Here is a 13,087-nt window from a genome sequence, read left to right as displayed (position 1 = left end):
AGCATATAAATAAGTATATTAGTTACGTTGGCCATTAATGTAGATCAAAACTGTCTTTTCTGTTTTTCATTTTAATAAGTACTTTAGAAGTTGTTACAATATCAAAAAATCCTTGCTGCGAAACGTGCCTCGCGACGTTATGTTTATACAAGTGAGTCCGCCGCGCCCGCCTGCCTTACACGCATCGGTGGTTCAGTGGTAGAATGCTCGCCTGCCACGCGGGCAGCCCGGGTTCAATTCCCGGCCGATGCATTCTATTTAATTTTCGTCACAGGCAGCTACGTAGTGCTTGCTTTTCATCAGGGACAGAATACCCTCTTCAGCATTAACCACAAGCTCGAAAAAAAAAAACCCGCCTGCGTTTATAGCAACGAAGATTTAGATGCGTTTGCACGTATTGGATAATTCGAGTTGAATGTATTATTTAATGTCATTTAACTATCTAAAAATAGTAATTTAAATATATTTTAATAAGTACTTGAAAAGATTAGTAGCACAGATTTAAAATTACGGTACCTACTAAAAAATCCTTGCTGTGTAAAACAATTGGAAAATACGAAAATGCGGGTTGCATTAGGGTTTAATTAATTTTCACATTATCTTAAGTGCTTTACAAACATACATTATATGAATAATCCAGTAGTAAAAGCGGGCGAAGCCGCAATAGGGTCGCTAGTATATATATATATTTAAAATTTTATTAAACATTACAGTTCGTACAATCTACATGTCTATACTTCTATACTAACATTATATAGGGGAATAGTTCTCTCCGCAACTACTGGTATTTACGTTAAAAGTTTCAAAGTAATCTATCGTACCTGCGTTCAGAGTTACCAGGCTCTTTCAATGTAACACTTGAAACTCTTAGATATTTCCATTGGGCCAATAAAAAAACAAAATACATATACAAGAACTGTGTAAAATATTTTTAAAAAATATCTAGGAATCTTGTTCCACACATAACATTACTAAAAACATCGTGACTGCGGTCACTAAAATAAAACAGAAAACACAAAAGAAATGACCACTCCATCTCACCATGCAATTGTAGCAAATTATCCGACTTAGCTAGCTTTATAATTTTTTGCCCGCAAATGTGGGGCCTAGCGCGTGACTTTTGTAACCGTGCCGGGCCAAAAGTGGCCGACCTCGCCTTTGAACTAAAGAAATAGTAGACTATTTTATTATTGGAAATGAAATCGAAACTTGGCGCGATTTGAGCACAGGTTTCATTGTTAATAGTATTTACTGTTATTATATGCAGTACAATGTATTAATATATGTATTATTAAGCTTTTTTTATGGAGAAAAGCCCTGATCTCTATCATCGTCTGACGTGTCGAATTCCCGTTTTATTATGTATGTTTTTTTTTCAGCTTCACGCTGTATTCCGTAGATATCAGGGTAAGTATGGAATCTATTGTTAAACATTCCTTTCCGTTTTGCCTTGTACCAGAGGGAATCGAATAAACACACTACGAATAAACGAAATAAAAAAAAAACTTTAAAAAATAATTTTGAAGCTTAGCGTTATATCTCAAATTAAAACCAACACAATTAAATTATAATTTTACTAGTATTTTCTATCATAACTATTTCAAAAGTACATAGAATACAATAGCTCCAACGTTCCAAAAACGGCAAGGCATGCGCGGTCACTTACGTTTTCATTTCAAAGATTAAAATCTTAATAATTTAGCCCACTATAGCGTATGTTTACATAGAAGGCTATCGGCCAGGCTCTATTTGGACGATCGAACTACGATAAGTGTTTCATTAAATGTAATCTTTGCCGTTATTATACCATGATAACACAAATTATAAATTTGAACTGGTTTATCTAACTGTAAAATAGCATATTCCTTTAGCGTAAAAGGTAGCGGGTTCGAATCATTAGAATAACAGCAAATATTGTTATAGTGTATCATTAAAATTTCTAAGGATAGTCGTGGTGCAGGAACACAAGTGCTTGTCTCGAGTTGTCTCAAGAAAATATTTATTTATAATTATATTTTCAGTTGAATTCGTAATGCCTCCGATATTCGGCGGAAAGTGGGTAACGGAGTGACTTAACACTAAGTTCCCTCTGCCTTACCCTGCTATGTGCGTGATAAAGCGTGAAGCTGATTTATTTATCTAATTTATTATAACTTTTAATGAAAATGAAAATGGTATAACAACCTACCTAGCCTGAAGCCATTTCCAATATTAATTGAAGAAGTTAATTAAATTAGCGATTGGTTTTGTAATTAATTAATTTATTTACATTATTTATTAGACTTAAACATTTAATCGAGCTTATGTAATCTCTTTGGTAGAATAGTTTTTAACTTACATGATGTTAGTACCTACACTAAGTTGTTATATCGGGATTCATTACATCACTAACAAGTAGTACGAGCTGTCGGACAAGTTGATACATTTTCTATGTATAATTCCATTCCATTTGAATTGCGATCGAACCTTTTACTTAAATGAATACAAGAATCAATTTGATTCTATTTAAAAGATAAACGGCATTAAGCAATTAGTAAAACAAACTAATTAAGTCAGATTATTAATTTATGTGCATTTGGTTATAATATATTTGTGTAATCTTTAATCAAACTTGATGTCAATTAAGGTTGTTAATATTAATATAGAGAATATTTGATTGCTCATGCAATATTTGGTTCTTTTTTAGTTTAATGCTGCGCATAGGACCTGGTTGGGCAAAGGGTACTTGGGGACCTAGTGTTAAAACACTCCCTATTAACACGTCCGCTCTCCATTTTCTGCCGGATTCTTGAGGCATTGAGTGTTGAGCGCGGAATTAAATGCTGCGATTTTGCTAGTTGCTAGTAAAAATTACATATTTCGATCCCCGAGAATTGAACTCAGAACCATCGCGCTTACAGTTGCACGCTTATGCCTTTGCTTTAAGGTGGCCTTTAACATAACAATCGTTTAATTATTTTATATGCATATATTTAGTATATGTATAAATAAATTATACTATAACTAGCGACCCTATTGCGGCTTCGCCCGCTTTTACTACTGGATTATTCATATAATGTATGTTTGCAAAGCACTTAAGATAAAGTGAAAATTAATTAAACCCTAATGCAACCCGCATTTTCGTAGTTTCTATAAGGATTTTCCAATTGTTTTACACAGCAAGGATTTTTTAGTAGGTACCGTAATTTTAAATCTGTGCTACTAATCTTTTCAAGTACTTATTAAAATATATTTAAATTACTATTTTTAGATAGTTAAATCACGTTAAATAATACATTCAACTCGAATTATCCAATACGTGCAAACGCATCTAAATCTTCGTTGCTATAAAGGCAGGCGGGTTTTTTTTTTCGAGCTTGTGGTTTATGCTGAAGAGGGTATTCTGTCCCTGATGAAAAGCAAGCACTACGTGGCTGCCTGTGACGAAAATTAAATAGAATGCATCGGCCGGGAATTGAACCCGGGTTGCCCGCGTGGCAGGCGAGCATTCTACCACTGAACCACCAATGCGTGTAAGGCAGGCGGGCGCGGCGGACTCGCTTGTACTCGTATAAGCATAACGTCGCGAGGCGCGTTTCGCAGCAAGGATTTTTTGATATTGTAACAACTTCTAAAGTACTTATTAAAATAAAAACAGAAAAGACAGTTTTGATCTACATTAAATGGCCAACGTAACTAATATACTTATTTATATGCTGAGAGTAAGGGATAAGTGAAACTTGACTCGATACAGTTGATGTGTGAACGGCGTGATGTGTCAATAATTAAATGCGTTTTTCTCTAAAACTTTTCGCAATTTCGAAATAGTTTAAAAAGCAAATTTTATCTTCGTTTAACGTAGAAATTTAATAAAGTATTTTAAAGGATAAGGATTAATACCATTATGGAAAAATATTCCTCACAATAGAAAATATATTGAAATTACTATTTTTAGACAGAAATATGATCACTACACGTTATTCTTAAAAGATACGAATATGCCATCGCGGACTTTTTTGTAGATCTTATTAAGAGGAACAATACTCCAGTACATTTTTTTCATGTAGTATTTACCATTAAAGCAGCGCATGCGCCAAAGTGTCTCAGCGGGTAGGACTTTATACACATTTATCGTATTTATGTTAATTTACATAAGAATGTACAAATAATAAACTATATATAAACCTTCCCTGAGAAATACTTGACCTAATGGTGAAAACCGCATCTAAATCCGTTGGGTGGTTTAGAAGAAGAAGAGTTAGAAAGTTCAGACAGACACAAAAACCGACTTTGTTTTATAAGATATATAGGATAAAATAATTATTATAATTACAGTTAAATAAATCTCAAATATGCACTAACCCATTCATTCCATTCACCGCTTCCATCATCCATAGTATTTCCTTTGAAACGGAACGGATCTTACCGGCTCTCAGAGTTGGGGCCCGCTAACATCGTGACAGTGCTGCCCCGATAACGGAGATGCCAGGTCCTTATTAGATTGAACTTACCTTCACGTATCATATGCCATCCTTTACTTGTCTTAGATTATTTAACTTGAAAACTTGTTGAGATTACTAGCTATTTGCAATGTAAATACATTTAAATTGATATTACGTTTTTTAATTATTTGCTTTGGTGTGTAAGCTTAGTGGTTGAGTAAAGTGTATGTTGGGTCGTAGGTTTAGTGTGAAGAACTATTTGTTGGAATATGTTAGTTAGAGGCCAGTCGTGGCACAGGTGTGTGTGAGAAGGCGGGTTCGATTCCCATTCAAGGAAATGAAATATTTATTTTTATTTCCTCGCCTTGGTAACGAGGCAAAGCGCGGCGTTAAGCTCCGCTACTCGCAATGCCTCCAGATTCCCGCCATGACTAGCCTCGTTGTTATCTACATAAATATAAACAAATATAAAAAAATATATATTGAATTTGCTTTATCGGTAACGATATTTACTACTACTTTACCGATAAAACAAAAGTATAGAAAATATGCTTAATACACTAAGTTATATATGTATGTATGCATGCATAGGTAAGCTAGATTTTCTATACCTTTTAAATGTCACTGGGGCTTAAGTCGTGTTCTTAAAGTTTAAGGCGATGAGAAAGGCGCTCTTCCTATCACTGATGACATTTCTTATTTATTGCAAGAAAACGTGGCAAGGAAAATAATAATAAAAGAAAATTTAATATAACAGGTTTTTCAATAATTGAAGATCTGTAATTTTAAACCAATTAAGGATTTACATTAAAAAGAGAGAATTAGTCTCTCTCTTAAAAATAAAAAAAACGTAAGATTTAAATTCTATAAATAAATTATAGAATTACTGTTCATAAGATAGATAACAATTAACGGAAATAAAAACATTATAATCCGCTTTCAAAATATAACTATTATTTTTTTAACACTAATACAATTTATAATTATAATTGAATTAATTGGCAAAATCAATTTTAAAGTTAAAAATGTTAAATACAATTTTTTATTATTACAAGGCATAAATAACCATCTTTTCCCAAGGTCCAACAGGTTTATGGTTTTTGTCATGATGTCGTAACATTTAAAACTGAGCATTACATGAGTTTGTGATTGATGCTATCTCATATCTTGGGAGACGACGTATGTATATAGATACTCGCGTCTGACACCAAAGATTTAATGAGCAAACCAAATTATACGCATATAAATATAACGTTTTTTATGTTTTATATGTTTTTTTAGTCACGCTTTTTCACGCTGTATCCCGCATATAGAAGGGTAGGCAGAGGGTATTTTAAAACCTAGTGTACTCCGTTCCCCACTTTCCATTAAATTCTTTATGGAGTTGCTTGATGAATGGTGTATCTTAACCTCGCAGTTTTGCCTCGTTATCATTATTGCCCGAATCTATGGGAATCGAACACACAACCGTCGCGTTTATAGTCGAACGCCACGCCCTACGCCACGACATCCTCGTTCTTATATTTACTACTCCTTTATATTTGTGTTGCTTTTTGCAATGGTAATAAATTATGGTAATTACCTACGAGTTTTAACTCAAAGGGGCGAAGTCGTCAAAAAGTTGACAAATCGCTTCGTCAAATCTGTCAATTAGTGAGGCGTTAGTTTAATTTAACTAATGTAATGTATTTCTTGTTAATTGTATTTATATTAGTGTCAGTGTTCGAAAGGGCAGGTACGAATACGAGTTAACGTAACGTGTTCCGGTAAAAAAAAATACAGTCGAATTGATAACCTCCTTTTCTTACAGAAGTCGGTTAAAAAGTGAGCGGTGCGATCGAGCTATATATCGATATATATTTTTTTAATATCTTCAAAAGTCTCTGTTTCTTATGTAACTACTACAGTGAACGCAATAACGAATAGCTTTTAATCTACCTGATTTGTATGGTCCCATGAATTTAAATTGATGCTCTTTTATGTTTCTAATTGATGGTTTTATTGACACTTGAAGTTATTTAAGTGTGGTGTGCGAGCTGGTTGCGAGATGGAATTAGTATTGCGGCTTATATGTAGGTAAGTATTTGATTTGTTAATTCGTCATTACGTATTTGCTTGTATTATGTAAAAGGATGACGTAAATTTATTTAATTTTTTAAATTTAATACAAAAAAATTATAGAGGCTTAGAACTGTAGACAAGTTTAAGTTTGCGGTCATATGTACTCATTTTGCATGAAATTAACTAACAACATAAGTTTGTAATATTTTTCTCTTTCGAAAATCTATAAATTTTCACTTATTTCATTTTTTTCTATTTTTATTTTATAAGTTCTTACTTTGTGTCAAATTTCATGGCTGTAAGTCCACTGGAAATATACAAAAGATTTTTTTCTGAAGAATTAGAAGCTTGATTTTTTGTCCTTCAAGACTAAATATTTGGATATTAACTTCAGCTTCACGCGTTCCCGAGATAAACGGTCATGACGGACAGGCAGACCACAGAATGATTCTATACGGGTTCCGTTTTTACCTTTTGAAGTAACTACGGAACCCTTACAAAACATATATATTTTGTTCCATATCAAGTTGTCAGCTAATAAAATTGGAATACCATTACAATATCACGAAATACCAATAATATTTAACTGTAGCGCTTAACTTGGGCAGATGACGATATTAATAAAATCGTGGGATACCAATCTCATGATGTAAATGCTAAACCTATCATATTGACGTGGATAATAAAACCTATCAAGTTGATTATATTGTTAGTATATACTATGATAAATTGCTTTAATAGTACCTACTAGTAAAAGGCGGAGGCTTTTTCCGTAATTTATAATGATATTATAAAAGCTCACTTTTTGCTTAACTTTCTTTTGATAATTTAATTTTCACTATCTTTTATCCTATATCTTATAAAACAAAGTCGCTTTTCGTGTCTGTCTGTTGTTTCTAACTCTTCTTCTTCTAAACCACCCAACGGATTTTGATGCGGTCTTCACCATTAAGTCGGGTGTTTTTCGTAGAAGGTTTATATATAGTTTATTATTTGTACATTCTTATGTAAATTAACATAAATACGATAAATGTGTATAAAGCCCTACCCGTTGAGACACTTTCGCGCATGCGCTGCTCTAATGGTAAGTACTACATGAAAAAAATGTACTGGAGTATTGTTCCTCTTAATAAGATCTACAAAAAAGTTCGCGAGAGCATATTCGTATCTTTTAAGAATAACGTGTAGTGATCATTTTTCTGTCTAAAAACAATAATTTCAATATATTTTTTATTGTGAGGGATATTTTTCCATAATGGTATTAATCCTTATCCTTTAAAATACTTTATTAATTTTCTACGTTAAACGAAGATAAAGTTTGCTTTTTACAATATTTCGAAATTGCGAATAGTTTTACAGAAAAACGCATTTAGTTGTTGACACATCCCGCCGTTGACACATCAGCTGTATGTTACTCAAGTTTCACTTATCCCTTATTATATTAGCATATAAATAAGTACATTAGTTACGTTGGCCATTTAATGTAGACCAAAACTGTCTTTTACTGTTTTTCATTTTAATAAGTACTTTAGAAGTTGTTACAATATCAAAAACGCCACGCGGGCGGCCCGGGTTCGATTCCCGGCCCATGCATTCTATTTAATTTTCCTCACAGGCAGCCACGTCGTGCTTGCTTTTCATCAGGGACAGAATACCCCCTTCAGCATTAACCACAAGCTCGAAAAAAAAAAACCCGGCTGCCTCTATAGCAACGAAGATTTAGTTAGAAGCGTTTGCATTGGATAATTGGAGTTGAATGTATTATTTAAGCGCGATATATTTGGTTTCACATTTTTTGTAGTAGTTATTAGTAGGTAGGTTTTTGTTTATAATTTCTTCTAGAATATATTTTAATAAGTACTTGAAAAGATTAGTAGCACAGATTTAAAATTACGGTACCTACTAAAAAATCCTTGCTGTGTAAAACAATTGGAAAATCCTTATTGAAACTACGAATATGCATGGTTGCATTAGGGTTTAATTAATTTTCACATTATCTTAAGTGCTTGGCAAACATACATTATATGAATAATCCAGTAGTAAAAGCGGGCGAAGCCGCAAGAGGGTCGCTAGTAATATTATAGAGGATTCTTTCATGGGAGATATATTAAGTTCTTTGAAATGTTTAATTTGAGAACAGTCGTGGCACAGGCAAGTGTAAGTATAACGCGATGGGTTGAGGTTTTGATTCCCACTCAAGGAAATGAAATATTTTAATTTCTCGTCTCGGAACCTCTACAATTCGGCGGAAAGTGGAGAGCAGAGTGTCTTAACACTAGGTTCCCTCTGCCTACCCTGCTATATCTGGAATCAGCTGAAAAAAAACGCTATATTGATGCCAGTCCTGGCGCAAGGGCTACAAGCGTGCAACTGCAAAGGCCGTAACATGCCATATTTTATTTATTCCGACAAATCGTCTTTGTTTCTTGTACTAGAGAGAGCAGAATGTAGAAAAATCATAGAACTAACCAAAGCTTAATTAGTACATAATAAAATAAACTCCATAGCCCCATTCACAGTTACGAGACTCCGTAAAAATCCTTATTCTAAAAAGAAATAGTTAGAATTCTATTACGTAATTGAAATCCCGCATGAGACTATAAATTACCTTAATTGTAGCGAAATGGAATTTTAATTTTACTTAAGTGCCTTGAAAGGTAGCGGTGAGCCTGTTTCCTATTATCACATTATTGCTAATAATGATAATAAGCTATAGGCAGTATTTTACATGTTTTCCTATAATTTCCAAGTTCGATGACATTACTGCGTAAGTTTAACGACGCGTGCTGATAACTAAGTTTTGAACGTAAATTGTATGACTTTGTAAACTTTTTAGTTTAGTTGTATTTTGTTGTTTTAGTTCTTATTTTGACAGGTAGAAACTTTAATTATCTATTTTTTTTTAGAAACTTTAATTATCTATTTAGTAGAATTTAGTAGAAACGAAAGAATTTAGTATTTAGTAGAAACTTTAATTATCTATTTTTTTTAATATTAAGATTTATTTCAAGATCTATCAACATTCATACGTCCTTGTTCAGAATAACGATTATTAACACAACATTTTCGAAATAGATTTCTTTTTCATGAATGGTGGGTGGGCAGAGTGAACTTGAACCGCGCTTTACCTCGTTACCAGCGGGAAATCAATATATTAAATATTTAATTCCCCCGAGAGAGAATCGAACCCACACCGCACACGTGTGGCCCGTCGCCAATGCTGGCCTCAATGATTAATATAGCCTAGATTTTTATTGTTCGAAACGGTTTACCTAATAACCTGTTCATATTTGTTCAACTGATTTCTGGTCGCGTCACACCCATACGCCTACGCGTCAACGAAAGTAGGATTTACCTAAGTGTACAGTGCGATGTTATGTTCTTTTTTTTACTTACATTGTTTTATCTATACATATTTTTCTAATAAGCTAATAATTATTCAATTATATATTTTTTCTTTAAACATAATGTCTAAATATTTGTTTTTAATTCTTGACTAGCTGGGCTAAGTAAACGAATTTTAGAATATCTCCAAATGAGGAAAATGGACTTTTATTTAATCAATACATATTTATATACTATACTAAAAACATATTGAAATTTTGTTTTCTCTGTTTAGATTTATATTGGGAGGAACACTATCTGTTAAAATTTATTTTTTTAATATATTTTATACTTTTTGTTATAAGTATAATTACAATAATCATTCAACAACATCACAATATCTATCTATACATTTTTTTAATATAAAAACCAGTTACAGCTAATAATTAGAGATATTAAATCCAAATTGATTTACTAGCTACATATTATTTGTTGTCTGGTCTCCTGAGGATACCGGTTCCCACACCCACTGCTGCCTACACAAACTTGTCCGTTGACATCATTTTATGCAAGGGTTGTTTATGCTTCGTTTTATTTGATCGTTGCATATATATGCCTTTACACTTGCACTATGTCTTTTATGTTTATTTGTGGGTAGCCATATATGAAAATTTATAACGGTTTTTAATATCTATGTTTATTTTCATTCACTTTTTCATATTGATTAAGTATTGGAGTCCGTTTTAGTTTTGTAAGGCAGGGTAGGGTTTTTTCATTTTATTATTTATTCTATTTGTTTATAAAAGTAATATTTATATTTATTTAAGTATTTGGCTAGATATTTACATAATTATGACGTTATCATGTTCTAAAAAAGGGGATCTGTATATGTTTTCTTACATTAAAATGTCCTTCATTAACTATGTTTTAACATTTACATATTTTAATCATTAGTCTTGTTTAAAAATTAAATGTTAATTACACTGACTTTTAATAATTCGACGGCCACCATCGAATAATCGATATTAGCTACATACTTGAAATTCTAGTCGTGAGAAGTGAGTCGAGAGGCACAAGCGTGTGACTGTAAACGTGTAAGGTTGTTAGTTCGATTCCCGACTTCGACTTGAGGAAATGAAAAATTTATTTCATTTCAACATACCTCCAGAATAAGGCGGAAAGGCGCAGTGTCTTAGCTCTCTACCTACCCTGCTACATGCGGAAACCATTGTAGAGGTGAAAAAACAAATTCCATTTATTTATCTACCAAATAGAGAATGCAAGAACAATACGCCGCGTCCGCATAAATATTTAATTGGTTGCTAATTACTGAGTGTCTATTGTTTCTGTTTATTCTCACAATTGCCATTGTCGTCAGACAATGTTGGGAGCTGACCTCAGCGTGATGCAACGCCTTTTTATCCGGCCAAGAAAGCGATTTGATCTTTAGTGGTACGGAGAATTTCATTTAGTATAGGTATTGTGCCCTTCATATACAATAGACCTTGTAGGTTTTTGTGTGTTCTTTGTTGTTATAATAGAAATATGGCAATTAAATTTAATGTTTTAAGTGAATAAAGGAGAATATGTGTGATGTGTTAGTATTGCGGCGTTGAGTTCCGTAACTCAACCCACAATATTAATATTCGGTGGAAATTAGGGAATAAAAGTGGTTTAATGGGAAGACAGTGTTTGGGTTCCAACTCTAGGTTCCTTGGTATTCTCTGCCTATCCTGCTTTGTGCGGGTTACAGCGTAATGCTAGAAAAAATGCTACTGGAGTGAGGTAATAATAGACTGTTCTTTCTTTACAGATGGGAACGGGGCGTGAAATGAGGAATGCCAACAAAAGGGACTTATAATTGTTGCGTGAGTATAAATTTTGTTATTTAAAAAGTAGTATGTCAGAAAGTAGTGTTGAGACACTACTTTTCTCCACTTTCCGCCAAATTTTTCGAGGCATAGCATGTTGAGGGGCGGAAATCGTCGCCGCGTTTTTGCCTCGGTACCACAGCGATAAATTTAAATACTAATTAATAAAAATCCATTTTCACGTGAGAGAATCGAACCCAGAACCGTTGACTATTAGTTGCTTATAAATTATATTTGTTGTCATAAATATCTTAATATAGTACAATTTTCGCCTTTGCAAAACCTTTATGGTATGAACATAATTCAACATAGCGTTTTAAGGCAAACAAGCTGACATTTTTGTAAAATTACTTGGTGGCTTTTTGCGTGTTTTACCGGATTGCGTACATTTGCAGCCGTAATTTAGTAAATTAATTTAAATGTGATGTCTTAACAAATAATTACTTAGTTATACTAAAGTGTTTGTAGTATTCATATAAATTTAAAATTATATAAATTTCTAGTTATTAAACTTTTAATGTAAATCTTTAATATTAAAAGTATAATAACTAGTATTGATCATTTAAAATAACAACAAATATCTAACTGTTCTGGCTTATCCAATCTTCAATTGATTTATGCAAATTGATGATTTATCGTGTTTATTTGCAATAAAAAGAAGCTGTTTAAGTCTACAAATAAAATGAACTAACGGACATCGTTATATACAAATTGATTAATTAATATATGAAATATTAAATTATTTGAGACCGTCGTGGCATAGTGGCACGGTGTGTAAACGTGACGGTCGTGTGTTGGAATGTGATTGGTTCGATTCTCACTGGGAATTAATTATTTCATTTATTTGCTCTGGTGACAAGACTAAGCGCTGCGTTCAGTTCCGCCACTTAACAAGTGTCGATATTTTTGCAGAATGTGGGAAACGGAGTGTATAGCGTGAATCTAAAATAATACTAAAACGAGCTTTGAGAAGATACTTAACGAATCCTTTACTTGTTAATTACTTAAACTATTCTTAAATAGATTCAATCAATTTCTACATGAAACTTATATAAAAAAATGTTATCGGGGGTATTTATCAAAGTAATAGGACCTAAAACAATAATTTATTACATTTTTGTCTGTTTGTCGATATATTCTTGCACGTTAATATCAGAAGCGGCTTAACCGATTTAAAATATTTTTTATATATAAAAAAATATAATAAAAATAAATATTAACATAAGGAACTAAACATGTGGTCGATTCGTAATATTACCCACGATTTATGGTCAACTTTCGCCGTAACTCGGAAATGTTTCATTCATTTGCGGTAACATGACATGACATTAAATAACTAGCTGTACCTAAATAATTTGATATGTGAAATTGTTATCAGATTCTAAATATCACTTTAGTATTGTCAAGACT

The 13,087-nt window shown here is 32.7% G+C and overlaps 1 protein-coding gene across 1 annotated transcript in view; it reads left to right on the top strand.

The window, feature by feature from the left end:
- The window catches only part of Cad99C (cadherin 99C), a 131,490-nt gene that overhangs the window by 69,312 nt on the left and 49,091 nt on the right, over positions 1-13,087 (top strand). The window contains exon 3 of the mRNA XM_085207572.1: positions 11,620-11,674. The gene's annotated coding sequence lies outside the window, so the exon portion shown is untranslated. The remainder of the gene's footprint in view (positions 1-11,619; positions 11,675-13,087) is intronic.

The sequence above is a fragment of the Heliconius melpomene genome, chromosome 3 (assembly GCF_056956725.1).
Source record: "Heliconius melpomene rosina isolate 202511_hmr_F chromosome 3, ASM5695672v1, whole genome shotgun sequence".
NCBI classification, from domain to species: Eukaryota; Metazoa; Arthropoda; class Insecta; order Lepidoptera; family Nymphalidae; genus Heliconius; species Heliconius melpomene.
The sequence above is the reverse complement of the archived record's forward strand: the minus strand, read 5'-3'. Positions and strand labels throughout refer to the sequence as shown.